This window comes from Rhinoderma darwinii, unplaced genomic scaffold, assembly GCF_050947455.1.
Source record: "Rhinoderma darwinii isolate aRhiDar2 unplaced genomic scaffold, aRhiDar2.hap1 Scaffold_445, whole genome shotgun sequence".
Classification (NCBI taxonomy): Eukaryota; Metazoa; Chordata; class Amphibia; order Anura; family Rhinodermatidae; genus Rhinoderma; species Rhinoderma darwinii.
The window spans coordinates 34,377-60,396 of record NW_027463901.1 but is presented as its reverse complement, the minus strand read 5'-3'; the positions used below and the strand labels follow the sequence as shown (position 1 = coordinate 60,396).

The 26,020-nt window shown below is 47.7% G+C and overlaps 18 non-coding genes across 18 annotated transcripts; all 18 read right to left on the bottom strand.

The window, feature by feature from the left end:
• Window positions 1-346: 346 nt before the first annotated feature.
• On the bottom strand, window positions 347-537 carry LOC142715817 (U2 spliceosomal RNA). The gene has a single exon (XR_012871147.1). It is a non-coding gene; the product is annotated as a U2 spliceosomal RNA (small nuclear RNA).
• A 1,300-nt stretch (window positions 538-1,837) lies between these two features.
• Window positions 1,838-2,028, bottom strand: LOC142715816 (U2 spliceosomal RNA). Its single transcript, XR_012871146.1, has one exon. It is a non-coding gene; the product is annotated as a U2 spliceosomal RNA (small nuclear RNA).
• Window positions 2,029-3,328: 1,300 nt separating this feature from the next.
• Window positions 3,329-3,519, bottom strand: LOC142715815 (U2 spliceosomal RNA). Its single transcript, XR_012871145.1, has one exon. It is a non-coding gene; the product is annotated as a U2 spliceosomal RNA (small nuclear RNA).
• Window positions 3,520-4,806: 1,287 nt separating this feature from the next.
• On the bottom strand, window positions 4,807-4,997 carry LOC142715814 (U2 spliceosomal RNA). Its single transcript, XR_012871144.1, has one exon. It is a non-coding gene; the product is annotated as a U2 spliceosomal RNA (small nuclear RNA).
• A 1,292-nt stretch (window positions 4,998-6,289) lies between these two features.
• Window positions 6,290-6,480, bottom strand: LOC142715813 (U2 spliceosomal RNA). The gene has a single exon (XR_012871143.1). It is a non-coding gene; the product is annotated as a U2 spliceosomal RNA (small nuclear RNA).
• Window positions 6,481-7,776: 1,296 nt separating this feature from the next.
• Window positions 7,777-7,967, bottom strand: LOC142715812 (U2 spliceosomal RNA). The gene has a single exon (XR_012871142.1). It is a non-coding gene; the product is annotated as a U2 spliceosomal RNA (small nuclear RNA).
• Window positions 7,968-9,263: 1,296 nt separating this feature from the next.
• On the bottom strand, window positions 9,264-9,454 carry LOC142715810 (U2 spliceosomal RNA). Its single transcript, XR_012871140.1, has one exon. It is a non-coding gene; the product is annotated as a U2 spliceosomal RNA (small nuclear RNA).
• Window positions 9,455-10,743: 1,289 nt separating this feature from the next.
• On the bottom strand, window positions 10,744-10,934 carry LOC142715808 (U2 spliceosomal RNA). Its single transcript, XR_012871139.1, has one exon. It is a non-coding gene; the product is annotated as a U2 spliceosomal RNA (small nuclear RNA).
• Window positions 10,935-12,226: 1,292 nt separating this feature from the next.
• LOC142715807 (U2 spliceosomal RNA) lies at window positions 12,227-12,417 on the bottom strand. The gene has a single exon (XR_012871138.1). It is a non-coding gene; the product is annotated as a U2 spliceosomal RNA (small nuclear RNA).
• Window positions 12,418-13,693: 1,276 nt separating this feature from the next.
• On the bottom strand, window positions 13,694-13,884 carry LOC142715806 (U2 spliceosomal RNA). Its single transcript, XR_012871137.1, has one exon. It is a non-coding gene; the product is annotated as a U2 spliceosomal RNA (small nuclear RNA).
• A 1,288-nt stretch (window positions 13,885-15,172) lies between these two features.
• LOC142715805 (U2 spliceosomal RNA) lies at window positions 15,173-15,363 on the bottom strand. The gene has a single exon (XR_012871136.1). It is a non-coding gene; the product is annotated as a U2 spliceosomal RNA (small nuclear RNA).
• Window positions 15,364-16,651: 1,288 nt separating this feature from the next.
• Window positions 16,652-16,842, bottom strand: LOC142715804 (U2 spliceosomal RNA). The gene has a single exon (XR_012871135.1). It is a non-coding gene; the product is annotated as a U2 spliceosomal RNA (small nuclear RNA).
• Window positions 16,843-18,130: 1,288 nt separating this feature from the next.
• Window positions 18,131-18,321, bottom strand: LOC142715803 (U2 spliceosomal RNA). The gene has a single exon (XR_012871134.1). It is a non-coding gene; the product is annotated as a U2 spliceosomal RNA (small nuclear RNA).
• A 1,304-nt stretch (window positions 18,322-19,625) lies between these two features.
• LOC142715802 (U2 spliceosomal RNA) lies at window positions 19,626-19,816 on the bottom strand. Its single transcript, XR_012871133.1, has one exon. It is a non-coding gene; the product is annotated as a U2 spliceosomal RNA (small nuclear RNA).
• A 1,296-nt stretch (window positions 19,817-21,112) lies between these two features.
• Window positions 21,113-21,303, bottom strand: LOC142715801 (U2 spliceosomal RNA). The gene has a single exon (XR_012871132.1). It is a non-coding gene; the product is annotated as a U2 spliceosomal RNA (small nuclear RNA).
• Window positions 21,304-22,588: 1,285 nt separating this feature from the next.
• On the bottom strand, window positions 22,589-22,779 carry LOC142715800 (U2 spliceosomal RNA). The gene has a single exon (XR_012871131.1). It is a non-coding gene; the product is annotated as a U2 spliceosomal RNA (small nuclear RNA).
• A 1,280-nt stretch (window positions 22,780-24,059) lies between these two features.
• LOC142715797 (U2 spliceosomal RNA) lies at window positions 24,060-24,250 on the bottom strand. Its single transcript, XR_012871129.1, has one exon. It is a non-coding gene; the product is annotated as a U2 spliceosomal RNA (small nuclear RNA).
• Window positions 24,251-25,538: 1,288 nt separating this feature from the next.
• Window positions 25,539-25,729, bottom strand: LOC142715796 (U2 spliceosomal RNA). Its single transcript, XR_012871128.1, has one exon. It is a non-coding gene; the product is annotated as a U2 spliceosomal RNA (small nuclear RNA).
• Window positions 25,730-26,020: the final 291 nt, after the last annotated feature.

Genomic DNA, 26,020 nt, shown 5'->3' with positions numbered 1-26,020 from the left:
ATCAATCAATCAATCAATCAATCAATCAATCAATCAATCAATCAATCAGTGGCTGGCTCAGGTGCAGCTCTTTAACTTACCTAAAAGGGAGGGCGGAGAGAAGACAAGGAAGGTGAATGAGGTGTTCCAATGTGAAATGCCGGAAACACAGAAACACAGACGACACACAACAAGAGGTGGCAATCTATTCATTAATTGCATTTAATCAATGAGCTCATTATCACTCATGCATTGTCCAACAGGTGTTGAAATAATGGGATTAAAAGGGGAGATCCCTTCAGAAAGACAGAAACAATAGCAAAGACAAAAAACACTTTTGGAATCTGCTTTTAGTCAACACATAAGGAAAGGGTGCACCGGTCCTGGAAATACTGCAATACCAGGTCAATGCGTGGAGTGGACAGAGCAAGCTCTATTTCCATCTCCCTGTTCTAAAAATCCATTTAATATATGGTCCCCAGATAGGGGACGTATCAGATATTAAACTGATAAGAACAGATACTACACTTGATCTTAGCCAAAAGGCCGAGAAGCGATAACCCGAACGGGCCGCGCGTTGCCCGAGCCTGCCCGATACTGCTGTTCAGCCCTTGCAGCGATTCAGCCTACTTCTAGGCAATTCCATGGGGCCCTGCAGGCTCACACACTCACAGCTACACGGGAGGTGAATAAAGGCCGGAGAGGAAGCCAGACAGGATTTGCTTCTTTTGCTTGCACCACAATGCAGTGCTGAAAGAGGAGGAATCTACATAAAAACGCCTTCCTGGCAACGCCCAAATGCCCTGCTGCCATGCAGATAAACACTGGCAGCGGCAGCAAGTGCATGCCCACAGCCACCCCTTGTTCCTTCACACCTTGTATCAGCTGTAATCCAGTCCAGTCCAGTGCTGCCTGCTGAGCAGCACTGACCAACACTGCCTGGGCCCAGGCTTTTATCTCTGAGGCCCCATTATGATGTCAGAAAGCTGGCTCTGGAATCCTGAGGGCTCCACTATGACACGTGCAAAGTTCCGTCTGAACTTTATATAAGACGGTGAGGCTCAGTCAGTCACTCAGTGTTGCCTGAGAGGGCAACACTGCAACAGCCGGCCGCCAGGCTGTCTTTTTTTTGCACAGCTAGTTGCCTCCAGGAGGCCACAAGAGGGAGACAAGGGACTGCAAAATGGAAAATAGGCATCCACCAACTTTACAGACAACTTCTCCTTGCTCCTACAACCTCCATCCTTGCACAGTTTGTTATTCTTCTAGGTAACATAGTAACAAATCCAAATTGCTGCTCTCTTTGTAGGCAAGCAAGGCTTTGTTGCAACTGCAATTCTTACTTCTTCTTGAAATGTAGGGACGACAGTACATTCCATCACATCCATCTAGTGTACACAGGTAGGTCCATTGTGGCGGGCAGGCGAGCGGGCGGGCTGCTTTATTGGCTGTTTGCTGTTCCCCTACTCCACTCCACTATTTGACTGTTGTGCTGCATCAATCAATCAATCAATCAATCAATCAATCAATCAATCAATCAATCAATCAATCAATCAATCAGTGGCTGGCTCAGGTGCAGCTCTTTAACTTACCTAAAAGGGAGGGCGGAGAGAAGACAAGGAAGGTGAATGAGGTGTTCCAATGTGAAATGCCGGAAACACAGAAACACAGACGACACACAACAAGAGGTGGCAATCTATTCATTAATTGCATTTAATCAATGAGCTCATTATCACTCATGCATTGTCCAACAGGTGTTGAAATAATGGGATTAAAAGGGGAGATCCCTTCAGAAAGACAGAAACAATAGCAAAGACAAAAAACACTTTTGGAATCTGCTTTTAGTCAACACATAAGGAAAGGGTGCACCGGTCCTGGAAATACTGCAATACCAGGTCAATGCGTGGAGTGGACAGAGCAAGCTCTATTTCCATCTCCCTGTTCTAAAAATCCATTTAATATATGGTCCCCAGATAGGGGACGTATCAGATATTAAACTGATAAGAACAGATACTACACTTGATCTTAGCCAAAAGGCCGAGAAGCGATAACCCGAACGGGCCGCGCGTTGCCCGAGCCTGCCCGATACTGCTGTTCAGCCCTTGCAGCGATTCAGCCTACTTCTAGGCAATTCCATGGGGCCCTGCAGGCTCACACACTCACAGCTACACGGGAGGTGAATAAAGGCCGGAGAGGAAGCCAGACAGGATTTGCTTCTTTTGCTTGCACCACAATGCAGTGCTGAAAGAGGAGGAATCTACATAAAAACGCCTTCCTGGCAACGCCCAAATGCCCTGCTGCCATGCAGATAAACACTGGCAGCGGCAGCAAGTGCATGCCCACAGCCACCCCTTGTTCCTTCACACCTTGTATCAGCTGTAATCCAGTCCAGTCCAGTGCTGCCTGCTGAGCAGCACTGACCAACACTGCCTGGGCCCAGGCTTTTATCTCTGAGGCCCCATTATGATGTCAGAAAGCTGGCTCTGGAATCCTGAGGGCTCCACTATGACACGTGCAAAGTTCCGTCTGAACTTTATATAAGACGGTGAGGCTCAGTCAGTCACTCAGTGTTGCCTGAGAGGGCAACACTGCAACAGCCGGCCGCCAGGCTGTCTTTTTTTTGCACAGCTAGTTGCCTCCAGGAGGCCACAAGAGGGAGACAAGGGACTGCAAAATGGAAAATAGGCATCCACCAACTTTACAGACAACTTCTCCTTGCTCCTACAACCTCCATCCTTGCACAGTTTGTTATTCTTCTAGGTAACATAGTAACAAATCCAAATTGCTGCTCTCTTTGTAGGCAAGCAAGGCTTTGTTGCAACTGCAATTCTTACTTCTTCTTGAAATGTAGGGACGACAGTACATTCCATCACATCCATCTAGTGTACACAGGTAGGTCCATTGTGGCGGGCAGGCGAGCGGGCGGGCTGCTTTATTGGCTGTTTGCTGTTCCCCTACTCCACTCCACTATTTGACTGTTGTGCTGCATCAATCAATCAATCAATCAATCAATCAATCAATCAATCAATCAATCAATCAATCAATCAATCAGTGGCTGGCTCAGGTGCAGCTCTTTAACTTACCTAAAAGGGAGGGCGGAGAGAAGACAAGGAAGGTGAATGAGGTGTTCCAATGTGAAATGCCGGAAACACAGAAACACAGACGACACACAGCAAGAGGTGGCAATCTATTCATTAATTGCATTTAATCAATGAGCTCATTATCACTCATGCATTGTCCAACAGGTGTTGAAATAATGGGATTAAAAGGGGAGATCCCTTCAGAAAGACAGAAACAATAGCAAAGACAAAAAACACTTTTGGAATCTGCTTTTAGTCAACACATAAGGAAAGGGTGCACCGGTCCTGGAAATACTGCAATACCAGGTCAATGCGTGGAGTGGACAGAGCAAGCTCTATTTCCATCTCCCTGTTCTAAAAATCCATTTAATATATGGTCCCCAGATAGGGGACGTATCAGATATTAAACTGATAAGAACAGATACTACACTTGATCTTAGCCAAAAGGCCGAGAAGCGATAACCCGAACGGGCCGCGCGTTGCCCGAGCCTGCCCGATACTGCTGTTCAGCCCTTGCAGCGATTCAGCCTACTTCTAGGCAATTCCATGGGGCCCTGCAGGCTCACACACTCACAGCTACACGGGAGGTGAATAAAGGCCGGAGAGGAAGCCAGACAGGATTTGCTTCTTTTGCTTGCACCACAATGCAGTGCTGAAAGAGGAGGAATCTACATAAAAACGCCTTCCTGGCAACGCCCAAATGCCCTGCTGCCATGCAGATAAACACTGGCAGCGGCAGCAAGTGCATGCCCACAGCCACCCCTTGTTCCTTCACACCTTGTATCAGCTGTAATCCAGTCCAGTCCAGTGCTGCCTGCTGAGCAGCACTGACCAACACTGCCTGGGCCCAGGCTTTTATCTCTGAGGCCCCATTATGATGTCAGAAAGCTGGCTCTGGAATCCTGAGGGCTCCACTATGACACGTGCAAAGTTCCGTCTGAACTTTATATAAGACGGTGAGGCTCAGTCAGTCACTCAGTGTTGCCTGAGAGGGCAACACTGCAACAGCCGGCCGCCAGGCTGTCTTTTTTTTGCACAGCTAGTTGCCTCCAGGAGGCCACAAGAGGGAGACAAGGGACTGCAAAATGGAAAATAGGCATCCACCAACTTTACAGACAACTTCTCCTTGCTCCTACAACCTCCATCCTTGCACAGTTTGTTATTCTTCTAGGTAACATAGTAACAAATCCAAATTGCTGCTCTCTTTGTAGGCAAGCAAGGCTTTGTTGCAACTGCAATTCTTACTTCTTCTTGAAATGTAGGGACGACAGTACATTCCATCACATCCATCTAGTGTACACAGGTAGGTCCATTGTGGCGGGCAGGCGAGCGGGCGGGCTGCTTTATTGGCTGTTTGCTGTTCCCCTACTCCACTCCACTATTTGACTGTTGTGCTGCATCAATCAATCATCAATCAATCAATCAATCAATCAATCAATCAATCAATCAGTGGCTGGCTCAGGTGCAGCTCTTTAACTTACCTAAAAGGGAGGGCGGAGAGAAGACAAGGAAGGTGAATGAGGTGTTCCAATGTGAAATGCCGGAAACACAGAAACACAGACGACACACAACAAGAGGTGGCAATCTATTCATTAATTGCATTTAATCAATGAGCTCATTATCACTCATGCATTGTCCAACAGGTGTTGAAATAATGGGATTAAAAGGGGAGATCCCTTCAGAAAGACAGAAACAATAGCAAAGACAAAAAACACTTTTGGAATCTGCTTTTAGTCAACACATAAGGAAAGGGTGCACCGGTCCTGGAAATACTGCAATACCAGGTCAATGCGTGGAGTGGACAGAGCAAGCTCTATTTCCATCTCCCTGTTCTAAAAATCCATTTAATATATGGTCCCCAGATAGGGGACGTATCAGATATTAAACTGATAAGAACAGATACTACACTTGATCTTAGCCAAAAGGCCGAGAAGCGATAACCCGAACGGGCCGCGCGTTGCCCGAGCCTGCCCGATACTGCTGTTCAGCCCTTGCAGCGATTCAGCCTACTTCTAGGCAATTCCATGGGGCCCTGCAGGCTCACACACTCACAGCTACACGGGAGGTGAATAAAGGCCGGAGAGGAAGCCAGACAGGATTTGCTTCTTTTGCTTGCACCACAATGCAGTGCTGAAAGAGGAGGAATCTACATAAAAACGCCTTCCTGGCAACGCCCAAATGCCCTGCTGCCATGCAGATAAACACTGGCAGCGGCAGCAAGTGCATGCCCACAGCCACCCCTTGTTCCTTCACACCTTGTATCAGCTGTAATCCAGTCCAGTCCAGTGCTGCCTGCTGAGCAGCACTGACCAACACTGCCTGGGCCCAGGCTTTTATCTCTGAGGCCCCATTATGATGTCAGAAAGCTGGCTCTGGAATCCTGAGGGCTCCACTATGACACGTGCAAAGTTCCGTCTGAACTTTATATAAGACGGTGAGGCTCAGTCAGTCACTCAGTGTTGCCTGAGAGGGCAACACTGCAACAGCCGGCTGCCAGGCTGTCTTTTTTTTGCACAGCTAGTTGCCTCCAGGAGGCCACAAGAGGGAGACAAGGGACTGCAAAATGGAAAATAGGCATCCACCAACTTTACAGACAACTTCTCCTTGCTCCTACAACCTCCATCCTTGCACAGTTTGTTATTCTTCTAGGTAACATAGTAACAAATCCAAATTGCTGCTCTCTTTGTAGGCAAGCAAGGCTTTGTTGCAACTGCAATTCTTACTTCTTCTTGAAATGTAGGGACGACAGTACATTCCATCACATCCATCTAGTGTACACAGGTAGGTCCATTGTGGCGGGCAGGCGAGCGGGCGGGCTGCTTTATTGGCTGTTTGCTGTTCCCCTACTCCACTCCACTATTTGACTGTTGTGCTGCATCAATCAATCAATCAATCAATCAATCAATCAATCAATCAATCAATCAATCAATCAGTGGCTGGCTCAGGTGCAGCTCTTTAACTTACCTAAAAGGGAGGGCGGAGAGAAGACAAGGAAGGTGAATGAGGTGTTCCAATGTGAAATGCCGGAAACACAGAAACACAGACGACACACAACAAGAGGTGGCAATCTATTCATTAATTGCATTTAATCAATGAGCTCATTATCACTCATGCATTGTCCAACAGGTGTTGAAATAATGGGATTAAAAGGGGAGATCCCTTCAGAAAGACAGAAACAATAGCAAAGACAAAAAACACTTTTGGAATCTGCTTTTAGTCAACACATAAGGAAAGGGTGCACCGGTCCTGGAAATACTGCAATACCAGGTCAATGCGTGGAGTGGACAGAGCAAGCTCTATTTCCATCTCCCTGTTCTAAAAATCCATTTAATATATGGTCCCCAGATAGGGGACGTATCAGATATTAAACTGATAAGAACAGATACTACACTTGATCTTAGCCAAAAGGCCGAGAAGCGATAACCCGAACGGGCCGCGCGTTGCCCGAGCCTGCCCGATACTGCTGTTCAGCCCTTGCAGCGATTCAGCCTACTTCTAGGCAATTCCATGGGGCCCTGCAGGCTCACACACTCACAGCTACACGGGAGGTGAATAAAGGCCGGAGAGGAAGCCAGACAGGATTTGCTTCTTTTGCTTGCACCACAATGCAGTGCTGAAAGAGGAGGAATCTACATAAAAACGCCTTCCTGGCAACGCCCAAATGCCCTGCTGCCATGCAGATAAACACTGGCAGCGGCAGCAAGTGCATGCCCACAGCCACCCCTTGTTCCTTCACACCTTGTATCAGCTGTAATCCAGTCCAGTCCAGTGCTGCCTGCTGAGCAGCACTGACCAACACTGCCTGGGCCCAGGCTTTTATCTCTGAGGCCCCATTATGATGTCAGAAAGCTGGCTCTGGAATCCTGAGGGCTCCACTATGACACGTGCAAAGTTCCGTCTGAACTTTATATAAGACGGTGAGGCTCAGTCAGTCACTCAGTGTTGCCTGAGAGGGCAACACTGCAACAGCCGGCCGCCAGGCTGTCTTTTTTTTGCACAGCTAGTTGCCTCCAGGAGGCCACAAGAGGGAGACAAGGGACTGCAAAATGGAAAATAGGCATCCACCAACTTTACAGACAACTTCTCCTTGCTCCTACAACCTCCATCCTTGCACAGTTTGTTATTCTTCTAGGTAACATAGTAACAAATCCAAATTGCTGCTCTCTTTGTAGGCAAGCAAGGCTTTGTTGCAACTGCAATTCTTACTTCTTCTTGAAATGTAGGGACGACAGTACATTCCATCACATCCATCTAGTGTACACAGGTAGGTCCATTGTGGCGGGCAGGCGAGCGGGCGGGCTGCTTTATTGGCTGTTTGCTGTTCCCCTACTCCACTCCACTATTTGACTGTTGTGCTGCATCAATCAATCAATCAATCAATCAATCAATCAATCAATCAATCAATCAATCAATCAATCAGTGGCTGGCTCAGGTGCAGCTCTTTAACTTACCTAAAAGGGAGAGCGGAGAGAAGACAAGGAAGGTGAATGAGGTGTTCCAATGTGAAATGCCGGAAACACAGAAACACAGACGACACACAACAAGAGGTGGCAATCTATTAATTAATTGCATTTAATCAATGAGCTCATTATCACTCATGCATTGTCCAACAGGTGTTGAAATAATGGGATTAAAAGGGGAGATCCCTTCAGAAAGACAGAAACAATAGCAAAGACAAAAAACACTTTTGGAATCTGCTTTTAGTCAACACATAAGGAAAGGGTGCACCGGTCCTGGAAATACTGCAATACCAGGTCAATGCGTGGAGTGGACAGAGCAAGCTCTATTTCCATCTCCCTGTTCTAAAAATCCATTTAATATATGGTCCCCAGATAGGGGACGTATCAGATATTAAACTGATAAGAACAGATACTACACTTGATCTTAGCCAAAAGGCCGAGAAGCGATAACCCGAACGGGCCGCGCGTTGCCCGAGCCTGCCCGATACTGCTGTTCAGCCCTTGCAGCGATTCAGCCTACTTCTAGGCAATTCCATGGGGCCCTGCAGGCTCACACACTCACAGCTACACGGGAGGTGAATAAAGGCCGGAGAGGAAGCCAGACAGGATTTGCTTCTTTTGCTTGCACCACAATGCAGTGCTGAAAGAGGAGGAATCTACATAAAAACGCCTTCCTGGCAACGCCCAAATGCCCTGCTGCCATGCAGATAAACACTGGCAGCGGCAGCAAGTGCATGCCCACAGCCACCCCTTGTTCCTTCACACCTTGTATCAGCTGTAATCCAGTCCAGTCCAGTGCTGCCTGCTGAGCAGCACTGACCAACACTGCCTGGGCCCAGGCTTTTATCTCTGAGGCCCCATTATGATGTCAGAAAGCTGGCTCTGGAATCCTGAGGGCTCCACTATGACACGTGCAAAGTTCCGTCTGAACTTTATATAAGACGGTGAGGCTCAGTCAGTCACTCAGTGTTGCCTGAGAGGGCAACACTGCAACAGCCGGCCGCCAGGCTGTCTTTTTTTTGCACAGCTAGTTGCCTCCAGGAGGCCACAAGAGGGAGACAAGGGACTGCAAAATGGAAAATAGGCATCCACCAACTTTACAGACAACTTCTCCTTGCTCCTACAACCTCCATCCTTGCACAGTTTGTTATTCTTCTAGGTAACATAGTAACAAATCCAAATTGCTGCTCTCTTTGTAGGCAAGCAAGGCTTTGTTGCAACTGCAATTCTTACTTCTTCTTGAAATGTAGGGACGACAGTACATTCCATCACATCCATCTAGTGTACACAGGTAGGTCCATTGTGGCGGGCAGGCGAGCGGGCGGGCTGCTTTATTGGCTGTTTGCTGTTCCCCTACTCCACTCCACTATTTGACTGTTGTGCTGCATCAATCAATCAATCAATCAATCAATCAATCAATCAATCAATCAATCAATCAATCAATCAGTGGCTGGCTCAGGTGCAGCTCTTTAACTTACCTAAAAGGGAGGGCGGAGAGAAGACAAGGAAGGTGAATGAGGTGTTCCAATGTGAAATGCCGGAAACACAGAAACACAGACGACACACAACAAGAGGTGGCAATCTATTCATTAATTGCATTTAATCAATGAGCTCATTATCACTCATGCATTGTCCAACAGGTGTTGAAATAATGGGATTAAAAGGGGAGATCCCTTCAGAAAGACAGAAACAATAGCAAAGACAAAAAACACTTTTGGAATCTGCTTTTAGTCAACACATAAGGAAAGGGTGCACCGGTCCTGGAAATACTGCAATACCAGGTCAATGCGTGGAGTGGACAGAGCAAGCTCTATTTCCATCTCCCTGTTCTAAAAATCCATTTAATATATGGTCCCCAGATAGGGGACGTATCAGATATTAAACTGATAAGAACAGATACTACACTTGATCTTAGCCAAAAGGCCGAGAAGCGATAACCCGAACGGGCCGCGCGTTGCCCGAGCCTGCCCGATACTGCTGTTCAGCCCTTGCAGCGATTCAGCCTACTTCTAGGCAATTCCATGGGGCCCTGCAGGCTCACACACTCACAGCTACACGGGAGGTGAATAAAGGCCGGAGAGGAAGCCAGACAGGATTTGCTTCTTTTGCTTGCACCACAATGCAGTGCTGAAAGAGGAGGAATCTACATAAAAACGCCTTCCTGGCAACGCCCAAATGCCCTGCTGCCATGCAGATAAACACTGGCAGCGGCAGCAAGTGCATGCCCACAGCCACCCCTTGTTCCTTCACACCTTGTATCAGCTGTAATCCAGTCCAGTCCAGTGCTGCCTGCTGAGCAGCACTGACCAACACTGCCTGGGCCCAGGCTTTTATCTCTGAGGCCCCATTATGATGTCAGAAAGCTGGCTCTGGAATCCTGAGGGCTCCACTATGACACGTGCAAAGTTCCGTCTGAACTTTATATAAGACGGTGAGGCTCAGTCAGTCACTCAGTGTTGCCTGAGAGGGCAACACTGCAACAGCCGGCCGCCAGGCTGTCTTTTTTTTGCACAGCTAGTTGCCTCCAGGAGGCCACAGAGGCCACAAGAGGGAGACAAGGGACTGCAAAATGGAAAATAGGCATCCACCAACTTTACAGACAACTTCTCCTTGCTCCTACAACCTCCATCCTTGCACAGTTTGTTATTCTTCTAGGTAACATAGTAACAAATCCAAATTGCTGCTCTCTTTGTAGGCAAGCAAGGCTTTGTTGCAACTGCAATTCTTACTTCTTCTTGAAATGTAGGGACGACAGTACATTCCATCACATCCATCTAGTGTACACAGGTAGGTCCATTGTGGCGGGCAGGCGAGCGGGCGGGCTGCTTTATTGGCTGTTTGCTGTTCCCCTACTCCACTCCACTATTTGACTGTTGTGCTGCATCAATCAATCAATCAATCAATCAATCAATCAATCAATCAATCAGTGGCTGGCTCAGGTGCAGCTCTTTAACTTACCTAAAAGGGAGGGCGGAGAGAAGACAAGGAAGGTGAATGAGGTGTTCCAATGTGAAATGCCGGAAACACAGAAACACAGACGACACACAACAAGAGGTGGCAATCTATTCATTAATTGCATTTAATCAATGAGCTCATTATCACTCATGCATTGTCCAACAGGTGTTGAAATAATGGGATTAAAAGGGGAGATCCCTTCAGAAAGACAGAAACAATAGCAAAGACAAAAAACACTTTTGGAATCTGCTTTTAGTCAACACATAAGGAAAGGGTGCACCGGTCCTGGAAATACTGCAATACCAGGTCAATGCGTGGAGTGGACAGAGCAAGCTCTATTTCCATCTCCCTGTTCTAAAAATCCATTTAATATATGGTCCCCAGATAGGGGACGTATCAGATATTAAACTGATAAGAACAGATACTACACTTGATCTTAGCCAAAAGGCCGAGAAGCGATAACCCGAACGGGCCGCGCGTTGCCCGAGCCTGCCCGATACTGCTGTTCAGCCCTTGCAGCGATTCAGCCTACTTCTAGGCAATTCCATGGGGCCCTGCAGGCTCACACACTCACAGCTACACGGGAGGTGAATAAAGGCCGGAGAGGAAGCCAGACAGGATTTGCTTCTTTTGCTTGCACCACAATGCAGTGCTGAAAGAGGAGGAATCTACATAAAAACGCCTTCCTGGCAACGCCCAAATGCCCTGCTGCCATGCAGATAAACACTGGCAGCGGCAGCAAGTGCATGCCCACAGCCACCCCTTGTTCCTTCACACCTTGTATCAGCTGTAATCCAGTCCAGTCCAGTGCTGCCTGCTGAGCAGCACTGACCAACACTGCCTGGGCCCAGGCTTTTATCTCTGAGGCCCCATTATGATGTCAGAAAGCTGGCTCTGGAATCCTGAGGGCTCCACTATGACACGTGCAAAGTTCCGTCTGAACTTTATATAAGACGGTGAGGCTCAGTCAGTCACTCAGTGTTGCCTGAGAGGGCAACACTGCAACAGCCGGCCGCCAGGCTGTCTTTTTTTTGCACAGCTAGTTGCCTCCAGGAGGCCACAAGAGGGAGACAAGGGACTGCAAAATGGAAAATAGGCATCCACCAACTTTACAGACAACTTCTCCTTGCTCCTACAACCTCCATCCTTGCACAGTTTGTTATTCTTCTAGGTAACATAGTAACAAATCCAAATTGCTGCTCTCTTTGTAGGCAAGCAAGGCTTTGTTGCAACTGCAATTCTTACTTCTTCTTGAAATGTAGGGACGACAGTACATTCCATCACATCCATCTAGTGTACACAGGTAGGTCCATTGTGGCGGGCAGGCGAGCGGGCGGGCTGCTTTATTGGCTGTTTGCTGTTCCCCTACTCCACTCCACTATTTGACTGTTGTGCTGCATCAATCAATCAATCAATCAATCAATCAATCAATCAATCAATCAATCAATCAATCAGTGGCTGGCTCAGGTGCAGCTCTTTAACTTACCTAAAAGGGAGGGCGGAGAGAAGACAAGGAAGGTGAATGAGGTGTTCCAATGTGAAATGCCGGAAACACAGAAACACAGACGACACACAACAAGAGGTGGCAATCTATTAATTAATTGCATTTAATCAATGAGCTCATTATCACTCATGCATTGTCCAACAGGTGTTGAAATAATGGGATTAAAAGGGGAGATCCCTTCAGAAAGACAGAAACAATAGCAAAGACAAAAAACACTTTTGGAATCTGCTTTTAGTCAACACATAAGGAAAGGGTGCACCGGTCCTGGAAATACTGCAATACCAGGTCAATGCGTGGAGTGGACAGAGCAAGCTCTATTTCCATCTCCCTGTTCTAAAAATCCATTTAATATATGGTCCCCAGATAGGGGACGTATCAGATATTAAACTGATAAGAACAGATACTACACTTGATCTTAGCCAAAAGGCCGAGAAGCGATAACCCGAACGGGCCGCGCGTTGCCCGAGCCTGCCCGATACTGCTGTTCAGCCCTTGCAGCGATTCAGCCTACTTCTAGGCAATTCCATGGGGCCCTGCAGGCTCACACACTCACAGCTACACGGGAGGTGAATAAAGGCCGGAGAGGAAGCCAGACAGGATTTGCTTCTTTTGCTTGCACCACAATGCAGTGCTGAAAGAGGAGGAATCTACATAAAAACGCCTTCCTGGCAACGCCCAAATGCCCTGCTGCCATGCAGATAAACACTGGCAGCGGCAGCAAGTGCATGCCCACAGCCACCCCTTGTTCCTTCACACCTTGTATCAGCTGTAATCCAGTCCAGTCCAGTGCTGCCTGCTGAGCAGCACTGACCAACACTGCCTGGGCCCAGGCTTTTATCTCTGAGGCCCCATTATGATGTCAGAAAGCTGGCTCTGGAATCCTGAGGGCTCCACTATGACACGTGCAAAGTTCCGTCTGAACTTTATATAAGACGGTGAGGCTCAGTCAGTCACTCAGTGTTGCCTGAGAGGGCAACACTGCAACAGCCGGCCGCCAGGCTGTCTTTTTTTTGCACAGCTAGTTGCCTCCAGGAGGCCACAAGAGGGAGACAAGGGACTGCAAAATGGAAAATAGGCATCCACCAACTTTACAGACAACTTCTCCTTGCTCCTACAACCTCCATCCTTGCACAGTTTGTTATTCTTCTAGGTAACATAGTAACAAATCCAAATTGCTGCTCTCTTTGTAGGCAAGCAAGGCTTTGTTGCAACTGCAATTCTTACTTCTTCTTGAAATGTAGGGACGACAGTACATTCCATCACATCCATCTAGTGTACACAGGTAGGTCCATTGTGGCGGGCAGGCGAGCGGGCGGGCTGCTTTATTGGCTGTTTGCTGTTCCCCTACTCCACTCCACTATTTGACTGTTGTGCTGCATCAATCAATCAATCAATCAATCAATCAATCAATCAATCAGTGGCTGGCTCAGGTGCAGCTCTTTAACTTACCTAAAAGGGAGGGCGGAGAGAAGACAAGGAAGGTGAATGAGGTGTTCCAATGTGAAATGCCGGAAACACAGAAACACAGACGACACACAACAAGAGGTGGCAATCTATTCATTAATTGCATTTAATCAATGAGCTCATTATCACTCATGCATTGTCCAACAGGTGTTGAAATAATGGGATTAAAAGGGGAGATCCCTTCAGAAAGACAGAAACAATAGCAAAGACAAAAAACACTTTTGGAATCTGCTTTTAGTCAACACATAAGGAAAGGGTGCACCGGTCCTGGAAATACTGCAATACCAGGTCAATGCGTGGAGTGGACAGAGCAAGCTCTATTTCCATCTCCCTGTTCTAAAAATCCATTTAATATATGGTCCCCAGATAGGGGACGTATCAGATATTAAACTGATAAGAACAGATACTACACTTGATCTTAGCCAAAAGGCCGAGAAGCGATAACCCGAACGGGCCGCGCGTTGCCCGAGCCTGCCCGATACTGCTGTTCAGCCCTTGCAGCGATTCAGCCTACTTCTAGGCAATTCCATGGGGCCCTGCAGGCTCACACACTCACAGCTACACGGGAGGTGAATAAAGGCCGGAGAGGAAGCCAGACAGGATTTGCTTCTTTTGCTTGCACCACAATGCAGTGCTGAAAGAGGAGGAATCTACATAAAAACGCCTTCCTGGCAACGCCCAAATGCCCTGCTGCCATGCAGATAAACACTGGCAGCGGCAGCAAGTGCATGCCCACAGCCACCCCTTGTTCCTTCACACCTTGTATCAGCTGTAATCCAGTCCAGTCCAGTGCTGCCTGCTGAGCAGCACTGACCAACACTGCCTGGGCCCAGGCTTTTATCTCTGAGGCCCCATTATGATGTCAGAAAGCTGGCTCTGGAATCCTGAGGGCTCCACTATGACACGTGCAAAGTTCCGTCTGAACTTTATATAAGACGGTGAGGCTCAGTCAGTCACTCAGTGTTGCCTGAGAGGGCAACACTGCAACAGCCGGCCGCCAGGCTGTCTTTTTTTTGCACAGCTAGTTGCCTCCAGGAGGCCACAAGAGGGAGACAAGGGACTGCAAAATGGAAAATAGGCATCCACCAACTTTACAGACAACTTCTCCTTGCTCCTACAACCTCCATCCTTGCACAGTTTGTTATTCTTCTAGGTAACATAGTAACAAATCCAAATTGCTGCTCTCTTTGTAGGCAAGCAAGGCTTTGTTGCAACTGCAATTCTTACTTCTTCTTGAAATGTAGGGACGACAGTACATTCCATCACATCCATCTAGTGTACACAGGTAGGTCCATTGTGGCGGGCAGGCGAGCGGGCGGGCTGCTTTATTGGCTGTTTGCTGTTCCCCTACTCCACTCCACTATTTGACTGTTGTGCTGCATCAATCAATCAATCAATCAATCAATCAATCAATCAATCAATCAATCAATCAGTGGCTGGCTCAGGTGCAGCTCTTTAACTTACCTAAAAGGGAGGGCGGAGAGAAGACAAGGAAGGTGAATGAGGTGTTCCAATGTGAAATGCCGGAAACACAGAAACACAGACGACACACAACAAGAGGTGGCAATCTATTCATTAATTGCATTTAATCAATGAGCTCATTATCACTCATGCATTGTCCAACAGGTGTTGAAATAATGGGATTAAAAGGGGAGATCCCTTCAGAAAGACAGAAACAATAGCAAAGACAAAAAACACTTTTGGAATCTGCTTTTAGTCAACACATAAGGAAAGGGTGCACCGGTCCTGGAAATACTGCAATACCAGGTCAATGCGTGGAGTGGACAGAGCAAGCTCTATTTCCATCTCCCTGTTCTAAAAATCCATTTAATATATGGTCCCCAGATAGGGGACGTATCAGATATTAAACTGATAAGAACAGATACTACACTTGATCTTAGCCAAAAGGCCGAGAAGCGATAACCCGAACGGGCCGCGCGTTGCCCGAGCCTGCCCGATACTGCTGTTCAGCCCTTGCAGCGATTCAGCCTACTTCTAGGCAATTCCATGGGGCCCTGCAGGCTCACACACTCACAGCTACACGGGAGGTGAATAAAGGCCGGAGAGGAAGCCAGACAGGATTTGCTTCTTTTGCTTGCACCACAATGCAGTGCTGAAAGAGGAGGAATCTACATAAAAACGCCTTCCTGGCAACGCCCAAATGCCCTGCTGCCATGCAGATAAACACTGGCAGCGGCAGCAAGTGCATGCCCACAGCCACCCCTTGTTCCTTCACACCTTGTATCAGCTGTAATCCAGTCCAGTCCAGTGCTGCCTGCTGAGCAGCACTGACCAACACTGCCTGGGCCCAGGCTTTTATCTCTGAGGCCCCATTATGATGTCAGAAAGCTGGCTCTGGAATCCTGAGGGCTCCACTATGACACGTGCAAAGTTCCGTCTGAACTTTATATAAGACGGTGAGGCTCAGTCAGTCACTCAGTGTTGCCTGAGAGGGCAACACTGCAACAGCCGGCCGCCAGGCTGTCTTTTTTTTGCACAGCTAGTTGCCTCCAGGAGGCCACAAGAGGGAGACAAGGGACTGCAAAATGGAAAATAGGCATCCACCAACTTTACAGACAACTTCTCCTTGCTCCTACAACCTCCATCCTTGCACAGTTTGTTATTCTTCTAGGTAACATAGTAACAAATCCAAATTGCTGCTCTCTTTGTAGGCAAGCAAGGCTTTGTTGCAACTGCAATTCTTACTTCTTCTTGAAATGTAGGGACGACAGTACATTCCATCACATCCATCTAGTGTACACAGGTAGGTCCATTGTGGCGGGCAGGCGAGCGGGCGGGCTGCTTTATTGGCTGTTTGCTGTTCCCCTACTCCACTCCACTATTTGACTGTTGTGCTGAATCAATCAATCAATCAATCAATCAATCAATCAATCAATCAATCAATCAATCAGTGGCTGGCTCAGGTGCAGCTCTTTAACTTACCTAAAAGGGAGGGCGGAGAGAAGACAAGGAAGGTGAATGAGGTGTTCCAATGTGAAATGCCGGAAACACAGAAACACAGACGACACACAACAAGAGGTGGCAATCTATTCATTAATTGCATTTAATCAATGAGCTCATTATCACTCATGCATTGTCCAACAGGTGTTGAAATAATGGGATTAAAAGGGGAGATCCCTTCAGAAAGACAGAAACAATAGCAAAGACAAAAAACACTTTTGGAATCTGCTTTTAGTCAACACATAAGGAAAGGGTGCACCGGTCCTGGAAATACTGCAATACCAGGTCAATGCGTGGAGTGGACAGAGCAAGCTCTATTTCCATCTCCCTGTTCTAAAAATCCATTTAATATATGGTCCCCAGATAGGGGACGTATCAGATATTAAACTGATAAGAACAGATACTACACTTGATCTTAGCCAAAAGGCCGAGAAGCGATAACCCGAACGGGCCGCGCGTTGCCCGAGCCTGCCCGATACTGCTGTTCAGCCCTTGCAGCGATTCAGCCTACTTCTAGGCAATTCCATGGGGCCCTGCAGGCTCACACACTCACAGCTACACGGGAGGTGAATAAAGGCCGGAGAGGAAGCCAGACAGGAATTGCTTCTTTTGCTTGCACCACAATGCAGTGCTGAAAGAGGAGGAATCTACATAAAAACGCCTTCCTGGCAACGCCCAAATGCCCTGCTGCCATGCAGATAAACACTGGCAGCGGCAGCAAGTGCATGCCCACAGCCACCCCTTGTTCCTTCACACCTTGTATCAGCTGTAATCCAGTCCAGTCCAGTGCTGCCTGCTGAGCAGCACTGACCAACACTGCCTGGGCCCAGGCTTTTATCTCTGAGGCCCCATTATGATGTCAGAAAGCTGGCTCTGGAATCCTGAGGGCTCCACTATGACACGTGCAAAGTTCCGTCTGAACTTTATATAAGACGGTGAGGCTCAGTCAGTCACTCAGTGTTGCCTGAGAGGGCAACACTGCAACAGCCGGCCGCCAGGCTGTCTTTTTTTTGCACAGCTAGTTGCCTCCAGGAGGCCACAAGAGGGAGACAAGGGACTGCAAAATGGAAAATAGGCATCCACCAACTTTACAGACAACTTCTCCTTGCTCCTACAACCTCCATCCTTGCACAGTTTGTTATTCTTCTAGGTAACATAGTAACAAATCCAAATTGCTGCTCTCTTTGTAGGCAAGCAAGGCTTTGTTGCAACTGCAATTCTTACTTCTTCTTGAAATGTAGGGACGACAGTACATTCCATCACATCCATCTAGTGTACACAGGTAGGTCCATTGTGGCGGGCAGGCGAGCGGGCGGGCTGCTTTATTGGCTGTTTGCTGTTCCCCTACTCCACTCCACTATTTGACTGTTGTGCTGAATCAATCAATCAATCAATCAATCAATCAATCAATCAATCAATCAATCAATCAGTGGCTGGCTCAGGTGCAGCTCTTTAACTTACCTAAAAGGGAGGGCGGAGAGAAGACAAGGAAGGTGAATGAGGTGTTCCAATGTGAAATGCCGGAAACACAGAAACACAGACGACACACAACAAGAGGTGGCAATCTATTCATTAATTGCATTTAATCAATGAGCTCATTATCACTCATGCATTGTCCAACAGGTGTTGAAATAATGGGATTAAAAGGGGAGATCCCTTCAGAAAGACAGAAACAATAGCAAAGACAAAAAACACTTTTGGAATCTGCTTTTAGTCAACACATAAGGAAAGGGTGCACCGGTCCTGGAAATACTGCAATACCAGGTCAATGCGTGGAGTGGACAGAGCAAGCTCTATTTCCATCTCCCTGTTCTAAAAATCCATTTAATATATGGTCCCCAGATAGGGGACGTATCAGATATTAAACTGATAAGAACAGATACTACACTTGATCTTAGCCAAAAGGCCGAGAAGCGATAACCCGAACGGGCCGCGCGTTGCCCGAGCCTGCCCGATACTGCTGTTCAGCCCTTGCAGCGATTCAGCCTACTTCTAGGCAATTCCATGGGGCCCTGCAGGCTCACACACTCACAGCTACACGGGAGGTGAATAAAGGCCGGAGAGGAAGCCAGACAGGATTTGCTTCTTTTGCTTGCACCACAATGCAGTGCTGAAAGAGGAGGAATCTACATAAAAACGCCTTCCTGGCAACGCCCAAATGCCCTGCTGCCATGCAGATAAACACTGGCAGCGGCAGCAAGTGCATGCCCACAGCCACCCCTTGTTCCTTCACACCTTGTATCAGCTGTAATCCAGTCCAGTCCAGTGCTGCCTGCTGAGCAGCACTGACCAACACTGCCTGGGCCCAGGCTTTTATCTCTGAGGCCCCATTATGATGTCAGAAAGCTGGCTCTGGAATCCTGAGGGCTCCACTATGACACGTGCAAAGTTCCGTCTGAACTTTATATAAGACGGTGAGGCTCAGTCAGTCACTCAGTGTTGCCTGAGAGGGCAACACTGCAACAGCCGGCCGCCAGGCTGTCTTTTTTTTGCACAGCTAGTTGCCTCCAGGAGGCCACAAGAGGGAGACAAGGGACTGCAAAATGGAAAATAGGCATCCACCAACTTTACAGACAACTTCTCCTTGCTCCTACAACCTCCATCCTTGCACAGTTTGTTATTCTTCTAGGTAACATAGTAACAAATCCAAATTGCTGCTCTCTTTGTAGGCAAGCAAGGCTTTGTTGCAACTGCAATTCTTACTTCTTCTTGAAATGTAGGGACGACAGTACATTCCATCACATCCATCTAGTGTACACAGGTAGGTCCATTGTGGCGGGCAGGCGAGCGGGCGGGCTGCTTTATTGGCTGTTTGCTGTTCCCCTACTCCACTCCACTATTTGACTGTTGTGCTGCATCAATCAATCAATCAATCAATCAATCAATCAATCAATCAATCAATCAATCAATCAATCAATCAATCAGTGGCTGGCTCAGGTGCAGCTCTTTAACTTACCTAAAAGGGAGGGCGGAGAGAAGACAAGGAAGGTGAATGAGGTGTTCCAATGTGAAATGCCGGAAACACAGAAACACAGACGACACACAACAAGAGGTGGCAATCTATTCATTAATTGCATTTAATCAATGAGCTCATTATCACTCATGCATTGTCCAACAGGTGTTGAAATAATGGGATTAAAAGGGGAGATCCCTTCAGAAAGACAGAAACAATAGCAAAGACAAAAAACACTTTTGGAATCTGCTTTTAGTCAACACATAAGGAAAGGGTGCACCGGTCCTGGAAATACTGCAATACCAGGTCAATGCGTGGAGTGGACAGAGCAAGCTCTATTTCCATCTCCCTGTTCTAAAAATCCATTTAATATATGGTCCCCAGATAGGGGACGTATCAGATATTAAACTGATAAGAACAGATACTACACTTGATCTTAGCCAAAAGGCCGAGAAGCGATAACCCGAACGGGCCGCGCGTTGCCCGAGCCTGCCCGATACTGCTGTTCAGCCCTTGCAGCGATTCAGCCTACTTCTAGGCAATTCCATGGGGCCCTGCAGGCTCACACACTCACAGCTACACGGGAGGTGAATAAAGGCCGGAGAGGAAGCCAGACAGGATTTGCTTCTTTTGCTTGCACCACAATGCAGTGCTGAAAGAGGAGGAATCTACATAAAAACGCCTTCCTGGCAACGCCCAAATGCCCTGCTGCCATGCAGATAAACACTGGCAGCGGCAGCAAGTGCATGCCCACAGCCACCCCTTGTTCCTTCACACCTTGTATCAGCTGTAATCCAGTCCAGTCCAGTGCTGCCTGCTGAGCAGCACTGACCAACACTGCCTGGGCCCAGGCTTTTATCTCTGAGGCCCCATTATGATGTCAGAAAGCTGGCTCTGGAATCCTGAGGGCTCCACTATGACACGTGCAAAGTTCCGTCTGAACTTTATATAAGACGGTGAGGCTCAGTCAGTCACTCAGTGTTGCCTGAGAGGGCAACACTGCAACAGCCGGCCGCCAGGCTGTCTTTTTTTTGCACAGCTAGTTGCCTCCAGGAGGCCACAAGAGGGAGACAAGGGACTGCAAAATGGAAAATAGGCATCCACCAACTTTACAGACAACTTCTCCTTGCTCCTACAACCTCCATCCTTGCACAGTTTGTTATTCTTCTAGGTAACATAGTAACAAATCCAAATTGCTGCTCTCTTTGTAGGCAAGCAAGGCTTTGTTGCAACTGCAATTCTTACTTCTTCTTGAAATGTAGGGACGACAGTACATTCCATCACATCCATCTAGTGTACACAGGTAGGTCCATTGTGGCGGGCAGGCGAGCGGGCGGGCTGCTTTATTGGCTGTTTGCTGTTCCCCTACTCCACTCCACTATTTGACTGTTGTGCTGCATCAATCAATCAATCAATCAATCAATCAATCAATCAATCAATCAATCAATCAATCAATCAGTGGCTGGCTCAGGTGCAGCTCTTTAACTTACCTAAAAGGGAGGGCGGAGAGAAGACAAGGAAGGTGAATGAGGTGTTCCAATGTGAAATGCCGGAAACACAGAAACACAGACGACACACAACAAGAGGTGGCAATCTATTCATTAATTGCATTTAATCAATGAGCTCATTATCACTCATGCATTGTCCAACAGGTGTTGAAATAATGGGATTAAAAGGGGAGATCCCTTCAGAAAGACAGAAACAATAGCAAAGACAAAAAACACTTTTGGAATCTGCTTTTAGTCAACACATAAGGAAAGGGTGCACCGGTCCTGGAAATACTGCAATACCAGGTCAATGCGTGGAGTGGACAGAGCAAGCTCTATTTCCATCTCCCTGTTCTAAAAATCCATTTAATATATGGTCCCCAGATAGGGGACGTATCAGATATTAAACTGATAAGAACAGATACTACACTTGATCTTAGCCAAAAGGCCGAGAAGCGATAACCCGAACGGGCCGCGCGTTGCCCGAGCCTGCCCGATACTGCTGTTCAGCCCTTGCAGCGATTCAGCCTACTTCTAGGCAATTCCATGGGGCCCTGCAGGCTCACACACTCACAGCTACACGGGAGGTGAATAAAGGCCGGAGAGGAAGCCAGACAGGATTTGCTTCTTTTGCTTGCACCACAATGCAGTGCTGGAAGAGGAGGAATCTACATAAAAACGCCTTCCTGGCAACGCCCAAATGCCCTGCTGCCATGCAGATAAACACTGGCAGCGGCAGCAAGTGCATGCCCACAGCCACCCCTTGTTCCTTCACACCTTGTATCAGCTGTAATCCAGTCCAGTCCAGTGCTGCCTGCTGAGCAGCACTGACCAACACTGCCTGGGCCCAGGCTTTTATCTCTGAGGCCCCATTATGATGTCAGAAAGCTGGCTCTGGAATCCTGAGGGCTCCACTATGACACGTGCAAAGTTCCGTCTGAACTTTATATAAGACGGTGAGGCTCAGTCAGTCACTCAGTGTTGCCTGAGAGGGCAACACTGCAACAGCCGGCCGCCAGGCTGTCTTTTTTTTTGCACAGCTAGTTGCCTCCAGGAGGCCACAAGAGGGAGACAAGGGACTGCAAAATGGAAAATAGGCATCCACCAACTTTACAGACAACTTCTCCTTGCTCCTACAACCTCCATCCTTGCACAGTTTGTTATTCTTCTAGGTAACATAGTAACAAATCCAAATTGCTGCTCTCTTTGTAGGCAAGCAAGGCTTTGTTGCAACTGCAATTCTTACTTCTTCTTGAAATGTAGGGACGACAGTACATTCCATCACATCCATCTAGTGTACACAGGTAGGTCCATTGTGGCGGGCAGGCGAGCGGGCGGGCTGCTTTATTGGCTGTTTGCTGTTCCCCTACTCCACTCCACTATTTGACTGTTGTGCTGCATCAATCAATCAATCAATCAATCAATCAATCAATCAATCAATCAATCAGTGGCTGGCTCAGGTGCAGCTCTTTAACTTACCTAAAAGGGAGGGCGGAGAGAAGACAAGGAAGGTGAATGAGGTGTTCCAATGTGAAATGCCGGAAACACAGAAACACAGACGACACACAACAAGAGGTGGCAATCTATTCATTAATTGCATTTAATCAATGAGCTCATTATCACTCATGCATTGTCCAACAGGTGTTGAAATAATGGGATTAAAAGGGGAGATCCCTTCAGAAAGACAGAAACAATAGCAAAGACAAAAAACACTTTTGGAATCTGCTTTTAGTCAACACATAAGGAAAGGGTGCACCGGTCCTGGAAATACTGCAATACCAGGTCAATGCGTGGAGTGGACAGAGCAAGCTCTATTTCCATCTCCCTGTTCTAAAAATCCATTTAATATATGGTCCCCAGATAGGGGACGTATCAGATATTAAACTGATAAGAACAGATACTACACTTGATCTTAGCCAAAAGGCCGAGAAGCGATAACCCGAACGGGCCGCGCGTTGCCCGAGCCTGCCCGATACTGCTGTTCAGCCCTTGCAGCGATTCAGCCTACTTCTAGGCAATTCCATGGGGCCCTGCAGGCTCACACACTCACAGCTACACGGGAGGTGAATAAAGGCCGGAGAGGAAGCCAGACAGGATTTGCTTCTTTTGCTTGCACCACAATGCAGTGCTGAAAGAGGAGGAATCTACATAAAAACGCCTTCCTGGCAACGCCCAAATGCCCTGCTGCCATGCAGATAAACACTGGCAGCGGCAGCAAGTGCATGCCCACAGCCACCCCTTGTTCCTTCACACCTTGTATCAGCTGTAATCCAGTCCAGTCCAGTGCTGCCTGCTGAGCAGCACTGACCAACACTGCCTGGGCCCAGGCTTTTATCTCTGAGGCCCCATTATGATGTCAGAAAGCTGGCTCTGGAATCCTGAGGGCTCCACTATGACACGTGCAAAGTTCTGTCTGAACTTTATATAAGACGGTGAGGCTCAGTCAGTCACTCAGTGTTGCCTGAGAGGGCAACACTGCAACAGCCGGCCGCCAGGCTGTCTTTTTTTTGCACAGCTAGTTGCCTCCAGGAGGCCACAAGAGGGAGACAAGGGACTGCAAAATCGAAAATAGGCATCCACCAACTTTACAGACAACTTCTCCTTGCTCCTACAACCTCCATCCTTGCACAGTTTGTTATTCTTCTAGGTAACATAGTAACAAATCCAAATTGCTGCTCTCTTTGTAGGCAAGCAAGGCTTTGTTGCAACTGCAATTCTTACTTCTTCTTGAAATGTAGGGACGACAGTACATTCCATCACATCCATCTAGTGTACACAGGTAGGTCCATTGTGGCGGGCAGGCGAGCGGGCGGGCTGCTTTATTGGCTGTTTGCTGTTCCCCTACTCCACTCCACTATTTGACTGTTGTGCTGCATCAATCAATCAATCAATCAATCAATCAATCAATCAATCAATCAGTGGCTGGCTCAGGTGCAGCTCTTTAACTTACCTAAAAGGGAGGGCGGAGAGAAGACAAGCAAGGTGAATGAGGTGTTCCAATGTGAAATGCCGGAAACACAGAAACACAGACGACACACAACAAGAGGTGGCAATCTATTCATTAATTGCATTTAATCAATGAGCTCATTATCACTCATGCATTGTCCAACAGGTGTTGAAATAATGGGATTAAAAGGGGAGATCCCTTCAGAAAGACAGAAACAATAGCAAAGACAAAAAACACTTTTGGAATCTGCTTTTAGTCAACACATAAGGAAAGGGTGCACCGGTCCTGGAAATACTGCAATACCAGGTCAATGCGTGGAGTGGACAGAGCAAGCTCTATTTCCATCTCCCTGTTCTAAAAATCCATTTAATATATGGTCCCCAGATAGGGGACGTATCAGATATTAAACTGATAAGAACAGATACTACACTTGATCTTAGCCAAAAGGCCGAGAAGCGATAACCCGAACGGGCCGCGCGTTGCCCGAGCCTGCCCGATACTGCTGTTCAGCCCTTGCAGCGATTCAGCCTACTTCTAGGCAATTCCATGGGGCCCTGCAGGCTCACACACTCACAGCTACACGGGAGGTGAATAAAGGCCGGAGAGGAAGCCAGACAGGATTTGCTTCTTTTGCTTGCACCACAATGCAGTGCTGAAAGAGGAGGAATCTACATAAAAATGCCTTCCTGGCAACGCCCAAATGCCCTGCTGCCATGCAGATAAACACTGGCAGCGGCAGCAAGTGCATGCCCACAGCCACCCCTTGTTCCTTCACACCTTGTATCAGCTGTAATCCAGTCCAGTCCAGTGCTGCCTGCTGAGCAGCACTGACCAACACTGCCTGGGCCCAGGCTTTTATCTCTGAGGCCCCATTATGATGTCAGAAAGCTGGCTCTGGAATCCTGAGGGCTCCACTATGACACGTGCAAAGTTCCGTCTGAACTTTATATAAGACGGTGAGGCTCAGTCAGTCACTCAGTGTTGCCTGAGAGGGCAACACTGCAACAGCCGGCCGCCAGGCTGTCTTTTTTTTGCACAGCTAGTTGCCTCCAGGAGGCCACAAGAGGGAGACAAGGGACTGCAAAATGGAAAATAGGCATCCACCAACTTTACAGACAACTTCTCCTTGCTCCTACAACCTCCATCCTTGCACAGTTTGTTATTCTTCTAGGTAACATAGTAACAAATCCAAATTGCTGCTCTCTTTGTAGGCAAGCAAGGCTTTGTTGCAACTGCAATTCTTACTTCTTCTTGAAATGTAGGGACGACAGTACATTCCATCACATCCATCTAGTGTACACAGGTAGGTCCATTGTGGCGGGCAGGCGAGCGGGCGGGCTGCTTTATTGGCTGTTTGCTGTTCCCCTACTCCACTCCACTATTTGACTGTTGTGCTGCATCAATCAATCAATCAATCAATCAATCAATCAATCAATCAATCAATCAATCAGTGGCTGGCTCAGGTGCAGCTCTTTAACTTACCTAAAAGGGAGGGCGGAGAGAAGACAAGGAAGGTGAATGAGGTGTTCCAATGTGAAATGCCGGAAACACAGAAACACAGACGACACACAACAAGAGGTGGCAATCTATTCATTAATTGCATTTAATCAATGAGCTCATTATCACTCATGCATTGTCCAACAGGTGTTGAAATAATGGGATTAAAAGGGGAGATCCCTTCAGAAAGACAGAAACAATAGCAAAGACAAAAAACACTTTTGGAATCTGCTTTTAGTCAACACATAAGGAAAGGGTGCACCGGTCCTGGAAATACTGCAATACCAGGTCAATGCGTGGAGTGGACAGAGCAAGCTCTATTTCCATCTCCCTGTTCTAAAAATCCATTTAATATATGGTCCCCAGATAGGGGACGTATCAGATATTAAACTGATAAGAACAGATACTACACTTGATCTTAGCCAAAAGGCCGAGAAGCGATAACCCGAACGGGCCGCGCGTTGCCCAAGCCTGCCCGATACTGCTGTTCAGCCCTTGCAGCGATTCAGCCTACTTCTAGGCAATTCCATGGGGCCCTGCAGGCTCACACACTCACAGCTACACGGGAGGTGAATAAAGGCCGGAGAGGAAGCCAGACAGGATTTGCTTCTTTTGCTTGCACCACAATGCAGTGCTGAAAGAGGAGGAATCTACATAAAAACGCCTTCCTGGCAACGCCCAAATGCCCTGCTGCCATGCAGATAAACACTGGCAGCGGCAGCAAGTGCATGCC